Source organism: Meriones unguiculatus, chromosome 9, assembly GCF_030254825.1.
Source record: "Meriones unguiculatus strain TT.TT164.6M chromosome 9, Bangor_MerUng_6.1, whole genome shotgun sequence".
In the NCBI taxonomy this organism is placed as follows: Eukaryota; Metazoa; Chordata; class Mammalia; order Rodentia; family Muridae; genus Meriones; species Meriones unguiculatus.
Window position 1 is genome coordinate 92,117,428 of NC_083357.1, and position 24,045 is coordinate 92,141,472.

Genomic DNA, 24,045 nt, shown 5'->3' on the forward strand with positions numbered 1-24,045 from the left:
CTTGCAGAGTCCACTGAACGGAGGAGTTTTCACCATTGCCATCTGCCCATAGCTTGTTAAGTCTCATCAGGACTGCCTGGATCCTCTTCCTCTGTGGCCTGGCAAGGCTGCAACACCAGGGGTAACTAAGTACATGATAGAGGCAGCCCTTGCTCCCCTCACTCAGAGATCCACATGGAAACTAAGCTGCAAAATATGTATTTTATTCAAAACATTTTATGGCATTTATGATCTCAAAAATATCAGTTGAGTCTCTTTCTTATAACATGTTTCCTATAAGATATTCATTTAGAAAAAATGTGTGTGCTACACCCACCCACCATCACTATTCTTTGTTCAGATTTCCTGGGTGGCACCACCAGAACCAGTTGCCTGAAACTTGTACACCAGCCTTCTCACAGGCATTATCTCTGTCTTTTTGTGCTAGAGATTATTTACAGTGTCTTTCTAAATACACATTTTTAATGCAAAAATTCATGGATTCAATATTTTCAGTAATATTATTTTTTAGAGTTTTCTTATGAATACGCACATGCTGCTGGGTCCATTTTTTGGTTGCTCACATTTATCTTTGTTTAGGGTTGGTTTAAGGCCTGAGCTCTAAGGGAGCTCTGTCTACAGGTAGAGAGTGGTAAGATTTCCCCAATGCACAATAAGATGTATGCTGATATTTTCATTATATATTTCATAGTTTTTATTATTAATATTTCATGTGTGCAATTACCAGTAATATATAGAAGACACAGTCTTGGAGGAGACGTCCTTGTCTTCCGGATTTTATAATCATTCTTTCTCCTTGTCTATGATTTTCCTGAGCCTTATGTATAGAGCTTGTTTTGTAGATGTAACCACTGGGGCTGGGCTACCCATGGTCAATTGTTCTCTGACTTTTAACAATTTGTGTCTTACTATGATTGTCTTCATCTGTTGGGGTTTGTCTGGTGCTATGTATTCTAAAGATAATTATTGGCCCCCAAGATCTGGTTACTTCCAAGATGAGAACTTCTCACCTGTCTTTGTTGTATACAACTTGCTCTACCAATCTTTATATTATTACAGTTCATTAGCTTTGTATCCCAACTGTAGTCCCTTCCCTCATTTTCTCCCAATCCCACCCTCCCTCTGTCATCTCCTCCAAGGCCCCTCTCAAAACCCACTAATAGGGGAGGTCCTCCTCCCCTTCCATCTGACCCTAGCTTATCAGGTCTCAGCAGGACTCTCTGCATTGTCCTTCTCTGTGGCGTGGCAAGGCTGTAACCTAGATAACCTATAACCCCTGCTCAGATGTAGGCCATGATAGCTTAGCTCAGTATCCAATTTGGTTCCCTAGTAAGGGGAACAGGAACTGTCTCTGACATGAACTCAGTAGCTAGCTCTTTGTTTTACCAAATTTAAAGTTGGCTGGTTAATTAAAATGCTGAAACCTGTGACTGGGCAGAAGAGAAATAGGTAGAACTTAGGCTCCCGGACTTTGGGTCTGAAAGGGACCACAAAATGACAGAAGAAAGAGAGAGAAGAGGAGGCAGAAGATGTAAAAAGAGGAGAGGAACCCGAGGAGAAGAAAGTTGCCCTGGGGCAGTATGGACCATGAGCACGTGACCACGAGGGCTGTCCTGAAAGAAATAAAAGCACCTGAGACAGAAATGATGAAGGCAAGTAACATAGAATGTGTAGCTGGAAGTTGGCAAAGATAATGTAGATGGTTGGTACCTGCCCAGTTACTATGCCCTAAAGCTTTTGTAAGTCCAAGAAGTCCCTATCTTGATTATTTGGGAACTAGCAAGGGTAAAGAAACCATAGAGTAAAATGTAATTTAACATCCATCTAACAGATGGATGATAATTTTCCATAACATCCATCTGCTAGAAAAATAATAAAAAAATACTTCATAATTATGAATAATGTGCTTACAATGTTCCATTACGTCTTATCTCAATACATTCTTATTTTGTTTTAATTTTACCTGGAGAAGTCTGGCTGTGTGCAATGATATATTTGAATATAACTCCAAGGACAGAGCTATCCTACTAGCAGCTAATCAATAGTGTTTAAAAGACGTTGATAATCTTCACAGAACCACTTCTACACAGAGAGAATGATCCATTTGAATAGTGTCAAATTTGAGAAACCCTCTATAAATGGAGTCAACATCACAACTCCTAAGGCATAATTTTCTTCCCACCCTACTGCTCATCCTATCCACAAAGCCATCCTGGCTTCATCTCTTTTTGAGGCATGCCAGAGACATTTTGAAACCCAGAGGTATGTTGTAATTCTCTTCTCTGCTTGGAATTTTTATTACTGAAATACACAAGTATTCATTCTTTCACCAAATGCCATGTTCTCCATGAGGCTAGTACTCACATCTTCTTTAGAATCATAAATATTTTCTAGTCCCAGAACATCCAATATAATTGAAGTGTTCATTAATTTTGTTCATAATCTTTAACATCTTTATAGATGTAACATAAATTCATTGTTTTGACTGTTTACTTTCTCTCCTTTCCTAACAAATGTAACGCCCAAAGAATGACATTTGTGTTAGCTTGACTCCAAATTTTTACCAAATATCTGACAAACCCAAACACTAATTATGTAAGTTTCTTCTTAACTAGTTAGTTATTCACTTCATTTATTCTCTTTACATGGAAATTTACACCACATATATTCCTACCTTGAGTGGAAAGAGTAGCAATGTTCCTATATCATATGTGTTGGAAATAAATATATACATAAACACACACGCATATATATATATATATATATATATATATATATATATATATATATTCTTAACTGTTTGCTTCCATTTCTTCATGTGTAAAGATTAATTTGTTAAAATAAATTAAAAGTTTTACATTTTCCGTTTTCTAAGTTGTGGTAGTGTAGGTGATATGGAGAAGATTAAAACAAGAGGATCGTTAACTTCTTAAACAAATAGGATTAGAACTCAAACCCACTCATTCATTCTTCAGAGTATTTAGGGCTTAACATGTCCTAATACAATTGTCTCAAATCTGTCCACTTACATATTTATATCTCAGTAAAACAGTGCAATGTAGGTCATTACTTCTACAGCAGGGAAAGAGATTCTGGGTATTGGAGACTGATTAGCAGCTGGGCTTGTTAACATGCAGACCCCTGAGTGAAGATTACATTTGCATATTTCTTTTCTTGTCCTGGATGACACACATTTCTCTTTGCCTGCCTAATACTATTATCATGTTTGAACATTCTTGTCCTGGGAATTAATTTTTTTTTACAGGTCTTTCTGTTTTGCTCCAATTCTTCACTCTACTTTTGATTCTTTTTTTAAATTTATGCCTATATAATTCTGTCATTAGCCAGTTAATTGTTCAAAAACCACTGTCTTTGATGTTCTTTTTATAAGTTTTTGCTTTGGGTTTAACTCCTCGGAGAGGATGTAGTTAGGATTTGACCATGGAATGCTGTTCTGCTTTTAATATTTATGAATTTCACTGCTCCCAAGTTCTATTCCACAAGGCATGTGTATTGTCTTAAACATTTGAAACTTTATTTCCTAAATTTCAAGCTTTTGTTTCTACTTAGAGAAAATGTAGTTTACAAACACCACTGATAATACATGTGTGAGTCCTAACAAGTGCATGTGCTTAGATTCATTACATGAATAAATAGGAGATTATGCTCAACAGGGTGTATGTGTACATAAAGGCAAGTATATTATATATAAGTGAAGAATTATGTTTCAGTGAGGGCTTTCAAGAAAACGACAAGCACAAAACATAAAAAAGATTAATTCTTCTAAACCAAGATATTTATTTTAAGGTGTAGAGAATAGTAAATCAGGGCTAAAGGAGATTTTTCTAAACTTCCTGTTCAGTTGGAGTTGTAATATACACTCTGACACATTCTTTACATTTTCAGCTTTCAGTAGAAAGAACAAATCATAGATTCTCTCTAAAACAATATATATTTAGTCTTTTTGACCACTGTATTAAATGGAAGCTAAAAACAATAGACACAACATAAAGGGTACTAGACTGTTTTGCTTTTGATATTGCACCTGACTGTGATAATCTTTAATCCTTATCACTCTGAGGGCACTGAAATTTTCCTTTTCAAAGACTATTCTGAAGAATAAAGGAAGTAGAAAAATTCCCTGGCCGAAGACATTAACAATAGATTGAGAGATACCAAGACAAATCAATACTTCTTAAAGAAAAGATAAGAACAATTGTGCACTTGCAGAAATCATTACTTTGATTTTGTAGAGAACTCAGTTACAAAATATATGAGCCCAGGAAAAAGTGAATAAAATTATGTCAAGTGTCTTAATAACTATTAGACATTGCACATAAGAGAGACCTTATAGGTTACACAATTGGGAAATATCAACTACAAAAACACTGAGCAGAAAACAAATTTAACATTAGCGATCCATGGAACTAGAACAACAGAATTGTATTTGTTTATTAGGAATTTTTGAGTTTCTACATTTTCTTCTTCAACCCCTTTAGCATCGGACACTATAATATATTGTTTTCTTAAGATTGTTCCAAAAATTCAGCTTCAACTCTTTGAAAAAAATGATGTCACTGAGTTCACGATACTTGAGGCATGCATTTTGCTATTGAAATGAAACTAATATTTCCAATGAAGCATTCAGATATTGGGTGACATCTAACTGTGACCTGCCCCTTAGTGCTTGTCTTGTCCTTGTTTAAGCTTTAACGGTACATGAAAATTTTTCTTTGAGAATTTATCACCCAAATCAGAAGAGATGGAAAGGAAATGTCAAGGTTATGGTATCTTTTCTATGTATCATGGGACATACTAATGAACTATATATCTTATCTGAAGAAAGTAATAGTTATTTATGTGAAGATGTCATTCCAGCTAAAAACAATATATATATATCTGGCATAATTTTGGCCTCATCTTGATAATCTGCTGAATTCTCTTGAGAGAAGTGCATTCTCTGTTTTTTCAAACCTGATTTATTAGAATTACAAAAAAGGAAATCTATAAATCAGCTATTCTTGGCACCTAGTCCTTCAATTACTAGACCTGAAACATCTGTAGATAGACATTCTTAGTCAACACTCCAGGAAAAGAACAGCAGAAAAAAAAATCACTGTGATCATAAGAATATGGTATTTGATGAAAAAAAATTATTTATGAGTTTCTGTGTTTGCTGCACTAATTCCAGAATCAAATACTCTTAATGAATAATTAGTATACATATAAATATTAGTATACTTGTATATATAGGTGATTTTTCTTCCTCTAATTCCATTGCTATATTATTTAGTGTGCCTTGCTTGTAATTTATTGTATATATAAGTAGATAAACTGCTGACAATATTACTCAATGTGTTATGGTTATTGAAATGGGTACATGGCTGTGCCAAAATAAATACCTGAGGATCTGGGAGATAGCTTAAAGGATAAAATCAAGTCTGTGTCTTAACTAAATTTGGAAAAACCTACCAAACATGGTATATTATTTTCTTCAAAGATATTCAGTAATTAGGAGTAGAAGTGGATTGTGATCAATGCTTAAGGGCATTTGCTTGGTAATCATTAATTCTAGAATTTAGATCCCAGCAAGCAGCTATATTGTAGGATAAGCATTCCCCAAACCCTGTAACTCTATCCATGAGAGATCCCTTCCTCTTTTGGCTTCTGCATGTACAAAAGTGTACATAATCACACTCATATGTATGCACACACACAATATATTATAGGTAGATAAATGATAAAAAATCCTTTGATAATATGGAATTCTGATACTTCAACTCAAAATAAGAGGTGTTCACTTTTGATCTATATTTCCTTGGTTGACAAAGTATTTTGAATGTAGTAAAGTGTTCCTATTGACTATATAATTGCTGAGAAAAAGTATTAACTATCTAAAGATTACTTTTGGTTTTCCATTGCATTCAGATAATTTTTGGAAATGATATTCTTTTTCCTGGCCATTGAATTAGTGTCAATGAAGAACTCGGAAATCATCCTGGAGATTTCTAACTAAAAGGAAATTAATATAGGAAGTCATCTACAGTGTTGTTAGATGAACAGAACATGACATTTATCAGCAGATAGCAGAAGGTCCAGCTAAGGGCAAGAGGAGTGTGCTCTATGGCAGCAGGTGGGCGTTGAAAAGATTCTTTCTTCCAGTAGAGCTGCACTGAGACTTCTCTACTCCACTCCATCACTTTTATATCTGTGCCCTCACAGTAGCCTCCTAGTTCACAACCAAGTCAGAGAATATATATGTAGAATATTCCTCTCAGAAATACTGAGACAAAACTTTAGGCAGAGTACAGGAATCTTATGGAAGGAAGGGGAAAAAGACCTGGAAGGGGCAGGGGCTCCGCAAGAAGACCAACAGAACCAAAACAATCTGTGCCCCGGGGTGGGGGTGGAGGCTGCAGAGACTGATGTATCAACAAAGAGCCATGGATGGAGAAGACCTAGACCCCCTGCTCAGATGGAAAGCTCACTCTCAATGGAGGTTCAACCCAGTAAGGAACGAAATGGTAGGCACTGTCATGACTTGATTGCCTGCTCTTTGTTCAACATCCCCTGGCAAGGTGGACTTACTAGGCCACAGAGAAAGAAGATCCAGACAGTCCTAATGAGACCTGATAGGCTAGACTCAGATAGTATAGGAGGTGGACTCACCTATCAGTGGACTAGGGGAGAGACATAGGAGAGGTAGAAGGAGGGATCGTGGGATAAGGACAAGATGAGGGAGAGGTCTACAGCTGGGATGCAAAGTAGACAAATTGTAATTAATAATAATAATAAACAATGATGTTAATAAAGAAGTAAAAAGAATACTAAGACAAGCTTAAAAGAGGTAGAATCTAACAGAGAGCCAATAGCCACTTAAAATATATAGCAATTTCTAGTAAATAACACTATTAAAATAAAGGGTCAAAGTAGATTGTAATTTAAAGATATGATTCACATGTTTATTTGTAGAAACACTCCTTTAGTAAAGCACATAGAAGACATCAAAATATACAGTTATGGCCTCCCTTTATTTATAAGTTGAACCAAAGTCTTTTGGCCTTCTATATATGTAGATCCAACTTCCTCATCTCAACAAATGTCTTTTGCTATGGAGGCAAAAATGAACACTCCAAAACAATCATTTAGAAGTTAAGTATTTATATTTTGGTAACTTTTATCTACAGTGTTTCTGCTGTTGAGTAAATGATTTCTGCCACTGTGTTCAGTACCTCAGTTTTCTCCTAGAAACTACGTTCTCAGTTTTATCTAATTTTCACTATACATAAATGCAAATTACCTCCTAGAAACCACATATTGAATTTAACTATTTTTCACTAAAACTAAGAGTAAAGTAATCAACCACTTTGGAAATTAATCCTGCACTTTCTTAGAAAATTAGGAATAGTGCTACCTCAAGATCCAGTTATATCACTCCTAGGCATAATATCCAAAATATGCTAAAGTATAAAACAAGGACATTTGCTCAGCCATGATCATATTAGCTTTATTCGTACTAGACAGAATTTGGAATCAGCAGAGGAATGGATACAGAAATTCTGGTACATTTACACAATGGATTACTACTCAGCAATTAAAAACAAGGAAATCATGAAATTTGCAGGCAAATGATGGGAACTAGAAAAGATTGTCCTGACTGAGGTATCCCAGAAGCAGAAAGACACACATGATATATATCACTTATAGGTAGATATTACACATATAATATAGGATAAACATACTAAAATCTGTACACCTAAAGAAGCTAAGCAAGGAGGAGGACCCTGGATAAGATAATCAATCTTTGCTCAGAAAGACAAATGGGAAAGACACCAAAAGAGGGGAAAAAGCAGGGACTAGGACAGGAACCTACCACAGAGGGCCTCTGAAAGACTCTACCTAGCAGTATATCACAGCAGATGCTGAGACTCATAGTCAAACTTCGGGCTGATTGCAGGGAATCTTATGAAAGAAGGGGGACATAGGAAGACCTGGAGAGGACAGGAGCTTCACAAGGAGAGCAACAGAACCAAAAATCTGGGCACAAGGGTCTTTTCTGAGTCTGATACTCCAACCAAGAGCCATGTATGGAGATAACCTAGAACCCCTAGAACCCCTGCACAGATGGAGCCCATGGCAGGTCAGGCTCCAAGTGGGTTCCCTAGTACTGGGAGAAGGAACTGTCTCTGACATGAACTCAGTGGCTGGCCTGTTGATCACCTCCCCGTGATGGGAGAGCAGCCTTACCAGGACACAGAGGAAAACAATGCAACCAGTCCTGCTGAGACCTTATAGACTAGGATCAGGTGGATGGTTGAGGAGAACCTCTCTTATCAGTGGACTTGGGGAGGGGTATGTGTAGAGAAGAGGGAGGGAGGGTGGGATTGGTAGAGGAGGAGGGAGGGGGCTACAGCTGAGATACAAAGTGAATAAACTAATTTAAAATATAATTTTTAAAATGTGAAAAAAAACAAAGTGAATAAACTGTAATAAATAAATAAATTTTAAAAATAATCATTTCATCCCTTTTTGATTCTTTGTACATACAAATGTTTTGTTTCTTGTACATCGAGAATGAATGTTTATCCCAAGCATTCAAATAGGTACTCTCACATTTGTTTAGATATATTTGTTGAACATTTACATGAGCCTATTCATTTTCTTCTTCATAATTTTTTTAATTTTTAAGCAACTTTTTTTTATTTTAGTATTCACAATGAATACTAAATTGAAATTACTTTAAGAATAAAGGTCAACAATTATCTCATTTTTGTTTTATTCTGCCTGATTTCTTTTTCTTTCTTTCTTTCTCCCTCTCATACTACTTTTCCTTCCGTAAGTGTTTGGCATGGCATAATGATTTTGTTGAACTCTAGTTAAGAGTTGTACATGTCCTTGTTGAATTAGTTTCAAGTTTTATTATATTTTCTTTGCCTATGTTCAATATGTACACACACATATCCTCACATAATATGTTAAAATTGAAATTATTTTAAGGGTCTGGAAGTGTTCATATGCGTTTTTAGATGTTTATGATGGCTATGATTCCCAAATAAACAACATTAGTTTTTATTTACGTGTGGCTTTCGGCCACTTTACCAACAGTTTCAAGACATGATAATTACATTAAATAACAACTGTATTTTGTTTTTTGTACCCTAATTCCTTCCACATATGGGTGTATGTATATTCATATATACATATGTATACAAATACATATGAATATACACACATATATGTGGAAAAAGCTTTGTCTTCTATTTCTCTCTACTTTTTGTCATATGACGTTTATTTTGAAATTACGGCTCTTCAAATAACTTGTGCTCTGACCTGTATTTATCCTGCTGCATATGTTCTTACCTTTGCATCCACATGAAAATTTACTTCTGATGTTTTCTGCCCTGTGAGGTTTGCATAGGTTTAATAGACAAAGATGACTTACAGTTATGTAAATAAAAATGATACAGGATGTTAATGAAATTTAATTGTAGAAACAGAAAGAACGAAAAACATTTGGTTTTTATTTTCTTGTATTCAATAACAAGTGTTTGTGGGACAGTTTTTAAAAATACGCAGACTATGTATTTTAAAGTAGTGAGTGGAAGATACCCATGATATATTGACATCGGATGTTCACATTTTTATTCTTCAGAATTCTGAAAGCTTCATGTAAGTACAATTACAGCACAAATTTAGAAACGTGGGCACAAATACTGTAAGGCTTGATTTACATTAATTTTCAAATAAGATGTTTACTTAAGGCAAATAATTTCTATTTCTACAAATAGTTTTAACATACCAATATTAAGTGCATGTGCTATATGTGACAGAAAAATCTGAAATTTTACATTCGCTACTTTTAAGGCAGTTTGTGTTTTACTCCAAAGCTGGGAAGAAAATTATAATTTGCTTTAACTTCATTGTACTCAACATTTCTCTGATGTGCAATAGATAGAGTATAAAAGCATGATTACTCATGTACTAAAATAGTGTGTTTAATTACAAATTTTAGTTACTGACCTCAAAACAATTATAGTCCTCAGTTGAATGTAATTTTCTTGCTAATTACCTGAATAAATTACTATGCATACTCTACACTGCTTTTTGATTTCCCTTTCCTATTGTTTGCTCTCAAACCTGACAGTCAGCACTCTGAACAAGCTTTCTTTGTAAGCATTTCAGTTTCTTTGATAGAAATGAATAGTTTGATGTGATTTTATTCTGTTCGCTGACAAGTGGTAAAATAAAAAATGGCCATCACTTTCCAGAAGCCATTATGTCTTGCCTATTTTTTCTTGTACAAATATTCGGAAATGAGGATTTCACAAATAGCAAAAATTTATTTCAAAGTTTAGCAAACAAATATAAGCCTAAGAACTTCTAAAGCAGGGTTGTACTTAAGAGAGTAGGAGCATGCTTCTTTTCAAGTCAATTTTTCTAAAATGGGGTGGATATTTGACAAGTCATTTAGTTAAAGTGTGATAATAACATTCATTTAGAAGATTATTCTTTGAGGATATTAGAACAACTTATATCCAAAATCCCTGGTTCAAAAGATTTTTAAAAATTAGTTCAAGTAATATGGATTATTTCTTAGTGATCTGCTTGTTATTTTCTAACTGGAGAAGCAGAAAATAATGACAGCTTATTGGTCTCTAAGTAGACATTTTTAGTATAAAAATGTAGGAAAATTTATTCTGTGCAAGTTTTTTTTTTTTAGTTTTTTATTATAATATTTTTATTAATTATTTGAAAAGTACATGTAACATAAAATATATTTTAGTCTTATTCACTATATATCAGTTATTTCCCCTAATTCATCCCAGACCCCCATTCTGCCTCTCTACCAAAAATACATTAAAAAATAAACCCACAGAACACAATTTGTGAGTATAGGGCCATGTACAGAACTGTAGTTATCTACTAGAGGCCAAACGAATAACGATAACTGACTGTGACTACCAAGAGACATTGAAATATAAGTTGCTCCTTGGCCTTGGATGTTGCCTGGTTTGTTCTTGTGTAACTCTCATCTAGGTAACCACAGCTCCTGTGTCTTCGTGATCACACAGCTCTTGCCATGTACGAAAGAGTAAAGGTTTTATTTCCTCAGGAGAGGGAATGAGATGACAGCCGTATCTAAGACTTTCTCGTTCTTTCTGACCTCTCACTGGCTAGTTCAACTCAGCTGTTTTGGCCAAAACACTCTCCAAGCTGACTGATTCAAACTGGCTTCTCTTGACTTTTGTCTAAATTGGTCTGCCTAGCTTCAATCTAATTCTGGCATTTTATTATTATTATTATTATTATTATTATTATTTTTAATCTTCTGGCTCCTTCTCATTTTCTGGCTTGTTTTGCCTTTACTGTCTCTGTAAAACTGTCCTGGTAATTAGCCATGCATGCAGAGGGAGGAGGGAGGGTGGGATTGGGAAGGGAGGAGGGAGGGGCTTATGGGGGGATGCAGAATGAATAAAGTGTAATTGATGAAAAATAAAATAAAATAAAAAATAAAATAAAATAAAAAAGTAAGAAAAAAAGAAAAGAAAATAACAAAAACAAACAAATTCTCTCTTCCTTCATTGCTCTCAGGTAGTCTTTCTTTCCTGTTCTAGTCTCCTGCGAGTTGAGCTAATGCAACTGTGTCAAATCTTTCCCTGATTTATCAGTTTATCTGCTCTCATTTTTATGTCACTTTCAAGTATGGCTGTTTCCTTCTATAAACTAACCCTTTTAGTTACTGACCTCAAGATCATTGTAGTCCTCATTTGAATGTAATTTTCTTTACCTTTAGTGGTTTGGGGTTAATGGTACATAGTAAGGGCATGTCTGTATTTCAGCCATATTATGTTGTAATCCAGAACATGTATGCTTTCTAGACAGATCACATAGACCTAGAAGATCTTTGGATGTGATCCTTTGCCAAAGCAGCCACATTGCTAGATTAAAATTTCTCTACACAAACTACATTTTGTCTCTTCCGTCCTCCAAACTTTTACACTCATTCCAGACTCTTGAATAGTTGTGGGCATTGTGGGGAGAGGTGTGATAGAGGTCCCCCACTTATGATTGATTACACTGAAGATAATTATTCTCATCATATTGACTAGTTGTGAGTTTCTGTGCTAAATAGCATGTGTTGTACAAAGAAACTTCTCTGATGAGGTTTATGATCTACAATTACAAAGATATGAATTTAAAGTACATTTGGTATACCGTCCATTTAGGAATAGTTTTAATAGCAATAGTATTAATAGCATTAATAGTAATAGGTTTGCCCTCATGACCTTTTATAACAGCAATGATGGTTTCTTTTTTGGAGGACTCAGGGCACCATGTATTATTTCTTCTTGTGGGACCTCATATCCAATCAAAAAGTGGTTGATCACCCCCTACAATATTTGTGCACCTATGTGTCTAGCTTGACAGGCTGGTAATTATTGTAGCTCACAGAATTCAGAACTGTGTAATATTGGTGATATATTTTCCACAAACATCCAGTACAAAGCCTTATTATGTTATTGAACCTAGCATTAAAGTGGAAGCTTTGTAATTTTTTCGTACTTGATTGCCTGTTATCCTGTGACTCTTTAATTGTATTTTCATCAATAGTGTCTTACAATCAAATTTTGGTGAGAAACCAAAAGTAATAACTGTAGCCAGTATTATTTGGGGGTTTTGGGACATCTTGAAGAAAACACGACCTGGTGTTTTCCTCTTGATAACTTTATGATTGTTGGGTTTTCTCCAGTCATTATTCTTGAACAGCAAATCTACGTTTTAAATCTGTAAATTTATTTTAATTCTCAAGTATTAAATTGGAATGTGCTACCATGAATGTTAAGATACACCAACCATTTTCTGTCTGAAGAGAGTCATAGCGTGAGGGGCATCAATGGGCACAGGCACCCAGTGAGGCATGCGAGTAACCAGGGCATACCTAACTTAAAGGGATCTTGGAACTACAGCCACCATTGTTACTACCATCTCATTGACGGCTGTTGGAGCTACCACCAGGGCATTAGCCATGAGTCATACTGGGCAGACTGCTCAGACCCTGAATAATCATTTAGCCAATGTAGCTCATGCCTTAGTTGTACATAAAGGAATTAATGCTCAACTAAAAGGAAGCTTAATGGTGTTCAATCAGAGGATTGACCTCTTGCAGGAGCAAATTGATACCCTATGGCAAATCGCTCAACCTGGCTGTCAATGAAAGTATGCTGGACTTTGTGTCACTAGCATACAACATGAGAATTTTTCCTGCGCTGCAAATCTGTCTAAACAATTGTCTAGCTATATTTTAGGTAATTGGACTGGAGAATTCGATACTACGATGGAGCAGCTGAGAGTGGCCATTGTCACAGTAAATTCTACCGGAGTGGACGCAGGACTAGCCACAGGATTATCAACATGGATTGCTGCAGCCATGAATCATCTGAAGGAATGGGCGGGCATGGGAGCGTTAGCAGGCCTTCTGGTGTTGGTCTCCTTGGTTTGCCTGTGGTATATATGCAAGATTAGAGTCTCACAACAGTGTGATGCAGCCATGATCATTCAGGCCTTTACAGCCATTGAAGCAGGACATTCTCCCCAAGCATGGTTGGATACCATAAAAAGCTAAAATGATACGCTCAGGATGCGAGGCTAAGCACTGCACTCAGGGTCAGCCGCTTTGGACCCAGAGAAGAGCATGTCTGATTGCATGCGGGTTGATGCCCCAGTTCCCGCCTCTGAGAAAAAGGTATCGGACGGGTCTGATGCTCTTTGGGTGGATGACACCTAAATGAACATCTGTACAAAGTCCCAATTTATTTCTAATATCAGAGATCAGACCTCTACTCTTGCCTGATGCGTCTAAAACAAAAAGGGGGAACTGTAGAGAGCTGCGGAATGCTATGCCTTAAAGATGGAGCTGGTTTCCGCCTTCCACCTTCCCGATGGTGAGTGCTCTCTGTCAAGAACAACTCCACATTTGGCTAAGGCCGAGGATCTGGCTTGCTTCCATGTATGTGGACCTATCTGCATTGCCCCCGTGGCACGCCTGGGTTGGCTACCCAGAGGCTATTTAAGCTGTGGGCTGGCTTTCCCTGGGGTCCGAGGATTGTTCAATGTTCCTGAATAAACTGCATTGAAAAAAAAAAAAAAAAGATACACCAACCAACCCAACAAAACTTCACATTATGAAGAGAAATTAAATTAATTTAATTAAATCAATACTTATTAAATCAATGATATCATTCACTTATTCTTACTTTTAAAACTTAGTAAAATAAGGTATAAGACTAAGAAAGATATTATAATTTCTATCATTTTTTTTTGGTTTTCAATCTTATCTTTGTTCTACTTATCACCTTTTTCTTCTGGAATCTGAAACATTTATTGTATTATAATTATTGCCTCAAAAAGAAGATTTAAAATATAGCATGTGAGATAAAATAAAAGAAATATCTGCTTTACTTATCTTATTCCCTTACTGTCTTTCTTTTCAGGCAGTTATTTTTTTTCTTTCTCACTGTCCTGTTTTTGAGATTATAGTATAGTTATTATATTTCTCCCTTTCCTTTCCTCCCTTCAAACCTTCCCATGCAACTCTCCCAGCTCTATTTCAAATTCATGACTTATTTTTTTCACTAATTGTTATTCCATGCAAATATGTCAGGCAATTGTTCTTACAGTCTCTGTTGTGGTGTTTGTTAACTCTGCACCATGTCCCTAAGGTAAGTTTTCACACAGCAAAAGCAAGAATAGTCTTATTCTTTTTAATTATTTAAATAAAGACATTTATTTTGTACTTAAAATGTACAATAAGTTGTTCTAAATCTGGACAACAAACTAAATAAAACACAGTTTCTAACACAGAGGAAGTTACAGCCTGAAGGAGAAAAGATATAGACTTGTTCTTCTTGGCATTCCCATTCATCTTTTTCTTCATTACAGAAGCCGTTTGATAACTCCCTGCAGTGTGTTTATTCTTAAGAGTATTCTAGGAGGATTTAACTTGCTAAAGGCAAATACTCTATATTGTTGTGATAAAATTCTTGTTGTTAGCTGGAAATGGACCTAACAAACACTTTTTAGTTGTACAACTGTCAGGATTCTTGTGAATTCAGCCTCCATTGATGTTCTTGAACTACTGAGTGAGATATCTGGACTTTATGCCTATTTTACCAATAACTTGTCTTGTATTCCAAGACCTTCATAAGTTGCCTGGCACTTTGGCTTGATGGTATAGTATAGTTCCACACTCTATCACTTTTGACTGGTAGTTCTTGTAAGAGTACCAATCTACTAACTCAGGATTAGTTCCCAGCTAACCTGTGAACTCCCTAGGGGCAGTCTTTTTTTCTAGTATTTTCAGTATTAGAAATTATCATGGGGCCTAGCAAAGCATAACAGAATATAATTTTTATTGAAATACTAGGAATATATATGAATTGAATTTTGGAAATACCCATTAAGCTTTCCAGCCCATATTGACTCTACGACTTTCCAAGCACTTTGGTTCACATTGTTGTTGGATTACGATAATATACTAGAGTGTTCAACTATTTTCTATATTTATTGTCTTTTATATTTTGTTTGTTTTTCTCAAATAATTCACGAAGTGTTAGTTATCTGTACGTGATCCTAAACTGTAAAATCACCAATAGTGATGAGATCAGAATATTATGATAGCAGTATTGATCATTTGAACTGATATTGTGCTGGGTTATGAATAAAGTGCAGTACTGTGCCTGATGAAGCTTGAGAGCAAAGAATAAAAACACAAGATTTTGAATGTATGAAACAGTATTTTCTAGTTGTATAGAAAAAGAAAAGTTAACTTTTCTGTAGAAAAAATAAACCTCTTAAATATGTGAGAAAGAAAATTGACAGCATGTAAAAGTAATTAATGTTCATTGGTCCTATTGTAGAAATAATCTAGGAAAGGATAATGAGATAAAATTGGCAATGAAGTTGATTCTGTATAAAAGCAGTTGTAATATAAGAAGGGACATACATATTTTAGCAAGTGTTCTTATTCAGAGAAATTATCAGAATCCTTTCAGTGTTTTCAAAAAGCATGAGTGGTGTTCCTGTGGTAGTGGAACTGGAAGCAATGAACCGTTGATGTTAATTAGAGAAGGACACTGCTTAAGAACAAATCACAGGGCTGTAGACTTCAATTAGAACATTAAGAAAAAAACTGCAACCCTAGTAACATTTATTTCTTTATTTGAGAAGCATGTGAAAACAATCAAGTATTTTATTATTAATTTTTCTAATAATTAGTTGAATGTATCAAGCAAGCTGCTTTATAAAGTAACATTAATAAAAAAAAATGGAGAGGGGCGGAGCCAAGATGGCGACTAGCACACACAGTTTCTGAGCGGTGGGATACCTGATCTTCTGAGTTGGAGAATGGAAGGACCCCCAACCCAGGAAAACCACAGCGAGGCTTTCTGAACACCAGAGAACATCGCAGGAGGTGAAAACTTTGGCCTCGGGTCACCCGGAGACTTGCTTGGGGAGGGAGAGAGAAAAGATCCTTTGTTCTTGCTGCACTCCCTTCCCCCAGACCTCCTTCCTCCTCGGCACAGAGGCACAGCTGACTCATCTTTCTCAGCGCAGACCTAACTGCCTGGGGTATACAACCGCTGAGACGGAGCCCCAAGCACTTTAGCGGCAGACAAAAGCCAGCAGTACGTGCCCCGGACTCCCAGATTCGCGCAGCGGCTGCACCATCCTCCCAGGGCACGAATCTGCTAGACACCATACTAGCTCCGCAGGATCGCCATCACTGACGGTACGGCCCTCCCAATCCCACAGTGACAGAGAATACGCTATATACTCACCAAAATCAGGCTGAAATGTCATACAACCTGGACACACCAGGCGCTGGGCCTCCACAAGCTTGGAGAGCACAATGAAGAGATCCCAGGACTTCCCAGAAAGCATTGGGACTAGCAAGCCAGTCTCCAGTTACAGCGGGACGTGGCAGCAGAGCAGTACTGAACTGGCGGGGCACCACAGCCCTCCAGTTTAAGACTAACCAGGGCCAAACCAGAGAACAGAGAGCCTGGTTACCCCTTCCCTGCTGAAGTGACCACCCTGAAATCTCCAGCTGCAGCAAGACCTCAGAACCTGGCAGTGACAGCAGCACAGAACTGGCGGAACACATCAAAGAAGCAGGGCCAAACCAGAGAGCAGAGAGCCCCAGATACCATGATCTCGGCCAAGAGACCTGCCTGTAAGTGAGTGCACCCTTGAGAATCTGCAGTTCCCCAGATCCTGGGTCCTTCTAAATCAGAAGCCAGGCATCGAACCCCCCTCCCACCCACATACCCACTTTGGGAAACAGAGGGGCACTAGGGACATTGAAGTTCCTGCCCTGTGGGCCTGATTGAGGAGCTAAGACAGTTAATGCCAGAAATGGTGCTGCGATCATCATTAGCGCCTGCGACATATACAGTGCAGAGCCCCTCCCACACACTCAAGGGTTCAACATTAGCCATCACTCTGTCCCTCGAGAAACTCATCCACGCACACTTACACACACAGACACACACGCGCGCGTGCGCGCACACACACACGCTTGCATTTGCCCCGTTTGCGCCTGCGTACTTTCCTCCCACAGGTACAGCTAGTCCTCAGCACACGCTGAGAGTGCTCAGCTTCCTGAAGAACTCTCCAGACTCCAGAGAGAGACAGCACCAGTCTGATCTGCAGAATCCAAAAACAAACAGGGAAGGTTTCAGATAAGCCAATGGCCAGAGGTAGGCGAAAGAACACTTCCAACATAAATCAGGACATCATGACTTCACCAGCAAACCCCAAAATCGATGGATACACCAATTCAGCAGAAGCACAGGAAAATGATTTTAAAGCCATGCTTGCCCAATTATTTGAGGCTCATAAGGAGGAAATGAACAAGTCTTTCAAAGAGATGGCCAGTCAATTGGAGGCAAAGAAAGAAGAAATAGACAATATCCTTAAAGAAACACAGGCAAACATAGCCAAACAAATAGATACACAAGTAGAGGAAAAATTAGTGGCATATAAGAAGGAAATGAAAAAAGAAATAGAGGCCATCGTAGAGAGACAGGAATCCAAATTCAAACACATGAAAGAAATGGTGCAAGGCATGAAAACAGAATTAGAATCAATAAAGAAAACACAAAATGAGAAAACCCTTGAGCTGGAGAACTTGGAGAAAAGATCAGGAACCACAAAAGTAAGCATCACCAACAGAATACAAGAGATGGAAGAGAGAATCTCTGGAGCTGAAGACACACTTGCAGAAATGGATACTTCTCTCAAAGAAAAAGTAAAATCAGAAAAGTTCCAATCACAAAATATCCAAGAAATCAAGGATGCTATGAAAAGACAAAATCTAAGAATAATAGGAATTCACGAAAAAGAAGACTCCAGACTCCAAGGTGCAGAAAATATTTTCAAGAAAATCATAGAAGAAAATTTTCCCAACTTAAAGAAAGAGATGTCCATAAATATACAAGAGGCCTACAGAACTCCAAATAGACTAGACCAGAAAAGAAACACATCACGTCACATCATAGTCAAAACACTAAATCTACAGAACAAAGAAAAGATATTAAAAGCAGCAAGGGAAAAAGGCCAAGTAACATATGAAGGTAGACCTATCAGAATCACGCCAGACTTCTCATCGGAAACTATGAAAGCCAGAAGGGCCTGGGCAAGTATCATGGAGACTCTAAGAGATCACAAATGTCAACCCAGACTACTATACCCTGCAAAGCTTTCAATCAACATAGATGGAGAAAAAAAATATTCCATGACAAAACTAAATTTACACAATATCTACACAGCAAACCATCCCTACAGAAGATACTAGAAGGAAAACTCCAATCCAATGAAAACAAATTCACCCAAGAAAACAGGGCATACAGATAATGTCCCAACAAAAATGAAAAGAAAACAAGCAATGAAACAGGGTTAGATCATCGACTCCATTACAAAAGGAACTAACATGCATTGGTCACTATTATCTATCAATATCAATGGACTCAACTCACCAATAAAAAGACACAGGCTAACAGAATGGTTAAGGAAACAGGATGCAACATTCTGTTGCATCCAAGAAACACACCTATGCAACAAAGACAAACACTACCTCAGATAAAGGGCTGGAAAACTGTTTTTCAAGCAAATGGTTCCAGAAAACAAGCTGGAGTAGCCATCCTAATATCTAATAAAATAGACTTTCAACCCAAGTTAATCAAAAAAGATAAGAAAGGCCACTATATTCTCATCAAAGGAAAAATCCACCAAGAGGACATCACAATCTTGAATATCTATGCCCCAAATACAAGAGCACCGACATTCGTAAAGGAAACATTATTAAAGCTTAAATCATACATTGATCCTAATACCTTAATAGTGGGAGACTTCAACACTCCACTCTCACCAAGGGACAGATCAACTAGACAGACACCAAATAGGGAAATGAAAGCACTCACAGAATCCCTAAATCAAATGGACCTAATAGACGTCTACAGATCATTTCACCCAAACTCAAAAGAGTACACCTTCTTTTCAGCACCGCATGGAACCTTTTCCAAAATAGACCATATAGTGGGCCACAAAGCAAGCCTCAACAGATACAAAAGGATTGAAATAATCCCTTGTATACTATCTGACCACCATGGACTAAAGCTCGACCTCTACAACAACAGAAACAACAAAAAGCCGACACGCACATGGAAACTTAACAACTTACTACTCAATGACAGCTGGGTTAAGGAAGAAATAAAGAAAGAAATTAAAGACTTCCTAGAATTCAATGAAAAGGAAGGCACAACATACCCAAATTTATGGGACACACTGAAAGCAGTGCTCAGAGGAAAATTTATAGCACTAAGTGCCTGCAAGAAGAAATTCGTAACATCACATACAAACAACTTAATGGCCCAACTGAAAACCCTAGAAAAAAAAGAAGCAGATACACCTAAGAGGAGCAGACGGCTGGAAATAATCAAACTAAGGGCTGAAATCAATCAACTAGAAACAAATAAAACTATCCAAAGAATCAATGAAACAAGAAGCTGGTTCTTTGAGAAAATCAACAAGATAGACAAACCCTTAGCCAAACTAATGAAAAAGCAGAGAGAAACTATCCAGATCAGCAAAATCAGAAACGAAAATGGGGACATAACCACAAATATTGAGGAAATCCAAACAATTATTAGGTCATAGTACAAAAGCCTATATGCCACAAAATTTGAGAATCTAAATGAAATGGATAATTTTCTTGAAAGATTCCATCTACCAAAACTAAGTCAAGATCAGGTAGAAAGACTGAATAGCCCTATATCTCCCAAGGAAATCGAAGCAGTCATTAACAGTCTCCCCTCCAAAAAAAGCCCTGGACCAGATGGCTTCAGCACAGAATTCTACAAGACCTTCAAAGAAGTGCTAACTCCAATTCTCCTCAAGCTATTCCACAAAATAGAAACAGAAGGAACACTACCAAACTCATTCTATGAAGCCACAGTCACCTTGATACCTAAACCACACAAAGACCCAACAAAAAAAGAGAACTTTAGGCCTATCTCTCTTATGAACATTGACGCAAAAATACTCAATAAAATACTTGCAAACCGAATCCAAGAACACATCAAAGATATCATCCACCATGACCAAGTAGGCTTCATCCCAGGCATGCAAGGGTGGTTCAACATACGGAAATCCATCAATGTAATCCACTACATAAACAAACTGAAGGAGAAAAACCACATGATCATCTCCTTAGACGCCGAAAAAGCATTTGACAAAGTCCAACACCCATTCATGTTTAAAGTCTTGGAGAGATCAGGGATACAAGGCACATACCTAAACATAGTAAAGGCAATATATAGCAAGCCTATAGCTAACATCAAACTCAATGGAGAGAAACTTAAATCAATCCCACTGAAATCAGGGACAAGACAAGGCTGTCCATTGTCCCCATATCTCTTCAACATAGTACTTGAAGTCCTAGCCAGAGCAATAAGACAACTAAAGGAGATCAAGGGGATACAAATCGGAAAGGAAGAGGTCAAAGTGTCACTATTTGCAGATGATATGATAGTATACATGAGCGACCCCAAAAATTCAAGCAGAGAACTCCTTCAGCTGATAAACACCTTCAGCAAAGTGGCAGGATACAAAATCAACTCAAAAAAATCAGAAGCCCTCCTATATACCAAAGACAAAAAGGCTGAGAAAGAAATTAGGGAAACAACACCCTTCACAATAGCCACTAATAACATAAAGTACCTTGGTGTGACCCTAACCAAGCAAGTGAAAGACCTGTTTGAGAAAAACTTCAAGTCTCTGAAGAAAGAAATCGAAGAAGATATCAGAAGATGGAAAGATCTCCCGTGCTCATGGATTGGTAGGATTAACATTGTGAAAATGGCCATACTGCCAAAAGCAATCTACAGATTCAATGCAATTCCCATCAAAATACCAACTCAATTCTTTACAGACCTTGAAAAAAAGATTCTCAGCTTCATATGGAGAAACAAAAAACCCAGAATCTCCAAAACGATCCTGTACGACAACAGATCATCTGGAGGTATCTCCATTCCTGATCTCAAGCTGTACTACAGGGCAACAGTAATAAAAACTGCATGGTATTGGCATAGAAACAGAAAGGAGGATCAATGGAACTGCATAGAAGACCCAGAAATAAATCCACACACCTATGAATACTTGATATTCGACAAGGAAGCCAAATCCATTCAATGGAAAAAAGACAGCATCTTCAACAAATGGTGCTGGACCAACTGGATGTCTACATGCAGAAAAATGAAAATAGATCCATATTTATCACCCTGCACAAAACTAAAGTCAAAGTGGATCAAGGACCTCAACATAAAACCAGATACCCAAAATCAATTGTAAAAAAAGTGGGGAACAGCCTAGAACTCATTGGCACAGGAGACAACTTCCTGAACAGAACACCAACAGCACAGGCTCTAAGAGCAACAATCAATAAATGGGACCTCATGAAACTGAAAAGTTTCTGTAAAGCAAAGGATACCGTCATCAAAACAAAACGACTGCCTACAGATTGGGAAAGAATCTTCACTAACCCTTTATCTGACAGAGGACTAATATCCAGTATATATAAAGAACTAAAGAAGCTGAAAAGCAGCAAACCAAGCAGCCCAATTAAAAAATGGGGAACAGAGCTAAACAGAGAATTCTCGACAGAGGAATATCGAATGGCAGAAAAACACTTAAAGAAATGCTCATCCTCATTAGCCATCAGGGAAATGCAAATCAAAACGACCCTGAGATATCACCTTAAACCCATCAGAATGGCCAAGATGAAAAACTCAAGCGATATCACATGCTGGAGAGGTTGTGGAGAAAGGGGAACCCTGCTCCACTGCTGGTGGGAATGTAAACTGGTACAACCACTCTGGAAAGCTATCTGGCGCTTTCTAAGACAAATAGGAATAGTGCTTCCTCCAGACCCAGCTATACCACTGCTAGGTATATACCCAAAGTTTGTTCAAGTACACAAAAAGGACACTTGCTCAACCATGTTTATAGCAGCTCTATTTGTAATAGCCAGAACCTGGAAACAACCCAGATGTCCATCAATGGTGGAATGGGTACAGAAATTGTGGTATTTTTATACAATGGAATACTACTCAGCAATCAAAAAGGAGGAAATCATGAAATTTGCAGGCAAATGGTGGGATCTAGAAAAGATCATTCTGAGTGAAATATCCCAGAAGGAGAAAGACAACCATGGGATATACTCACTTATATAGACCTATAAGATATGATAAACATAATGAAATCTATAGACCTAAAAAAGATAATCAATTGAGCGGACATGGGGTAAGATGATCAATCTTCATTTAGAAAGACAGATGGGATGTGCATTGAACGTATGACAGGAGTCTACTGAGCGCATCTGAAAGACTCTAACTAGCTGTGTTTTCAAAGCAAAGACTCATGACCAACCCTTTGGCAGAGTACAGGAAATCATAAGAAAGAAGGGGAGTTAGTCTGATGGGGAAAGATAGGAGCTCCACAAGGACCAAATATATCTGGGCACAGGGTCTTTTCTGAGACTGACATTCAACCAAGGACCATGTATGGATATAACCTAGAACCTCCACTCAGATGTAGCCTGTGGTTGCTCAGTAACCAATTGGTTTCCCAAAGTGAGGGGAACAGGGACTATTTCTAACAGGAACTCAATGACTGGCTCTTTGGTCTCCCCACCCCCGAAGGGAGGAGCAGTCCTGTTAGGCCACAGAGGAGGGCTTTGCAGCCAGTCCTGAAGATACCTGATAAAACAGGATCAGATGAATGGGGAGGAGGTCCCCCCTATCAGTGGACTTGGAAAGGGGCAAGGTGGAGATGAGGGAGGGAGGGACGGAGGGACTGGGAGGGAATGAGGGATCAGGACATGGCTGGGATACAGAGTTAATAAAATGTAACTGATAAAAAAAATAAAATAATAAATAAATAAATAAATAAAAAACTGACAAAAACTTGGTCACACTGTTTCCAACAGAGAATGTACTAACTAAACACATAAGCAATAAATATAACTTAGAAATTAAAAAAATAAGTAATTTTTTTTACTTAAAGGCAAAAAATTAAAGGCAAAATAGTAAGAAGGACTCTAAATGGAGACCTGCATTTTAGAGGTCAGGGGAGTAGTGATAAATGAATTCAGAGATTAACAAATTACCCAGAAAGAATTTTTTCTAGAAATTTATATCATAAATGTCCCTATAAGAAACATATATGGACAATTTTGTCTTCTTTAATAGTAGAATGTATTAAATAAGAAATAAATTCCTTCCTAGGGAACCCACTTGGAAATTGAGCAGACAATGGGCTTCCTTTGAACAGGGGGTCTAGGTTCTCTGCATGCGTGATCCTTAGTTGGAGTCTCTGCTTCTGCAGGCATCCCGGGATCCAGGTATTTTGGCACTGTTGTTTTCCTTGTGGAATTCCTGTCCTTTCCAGGTTTTTCTATTTTTCTCTTCTTCCATAAGGATTCAGGCA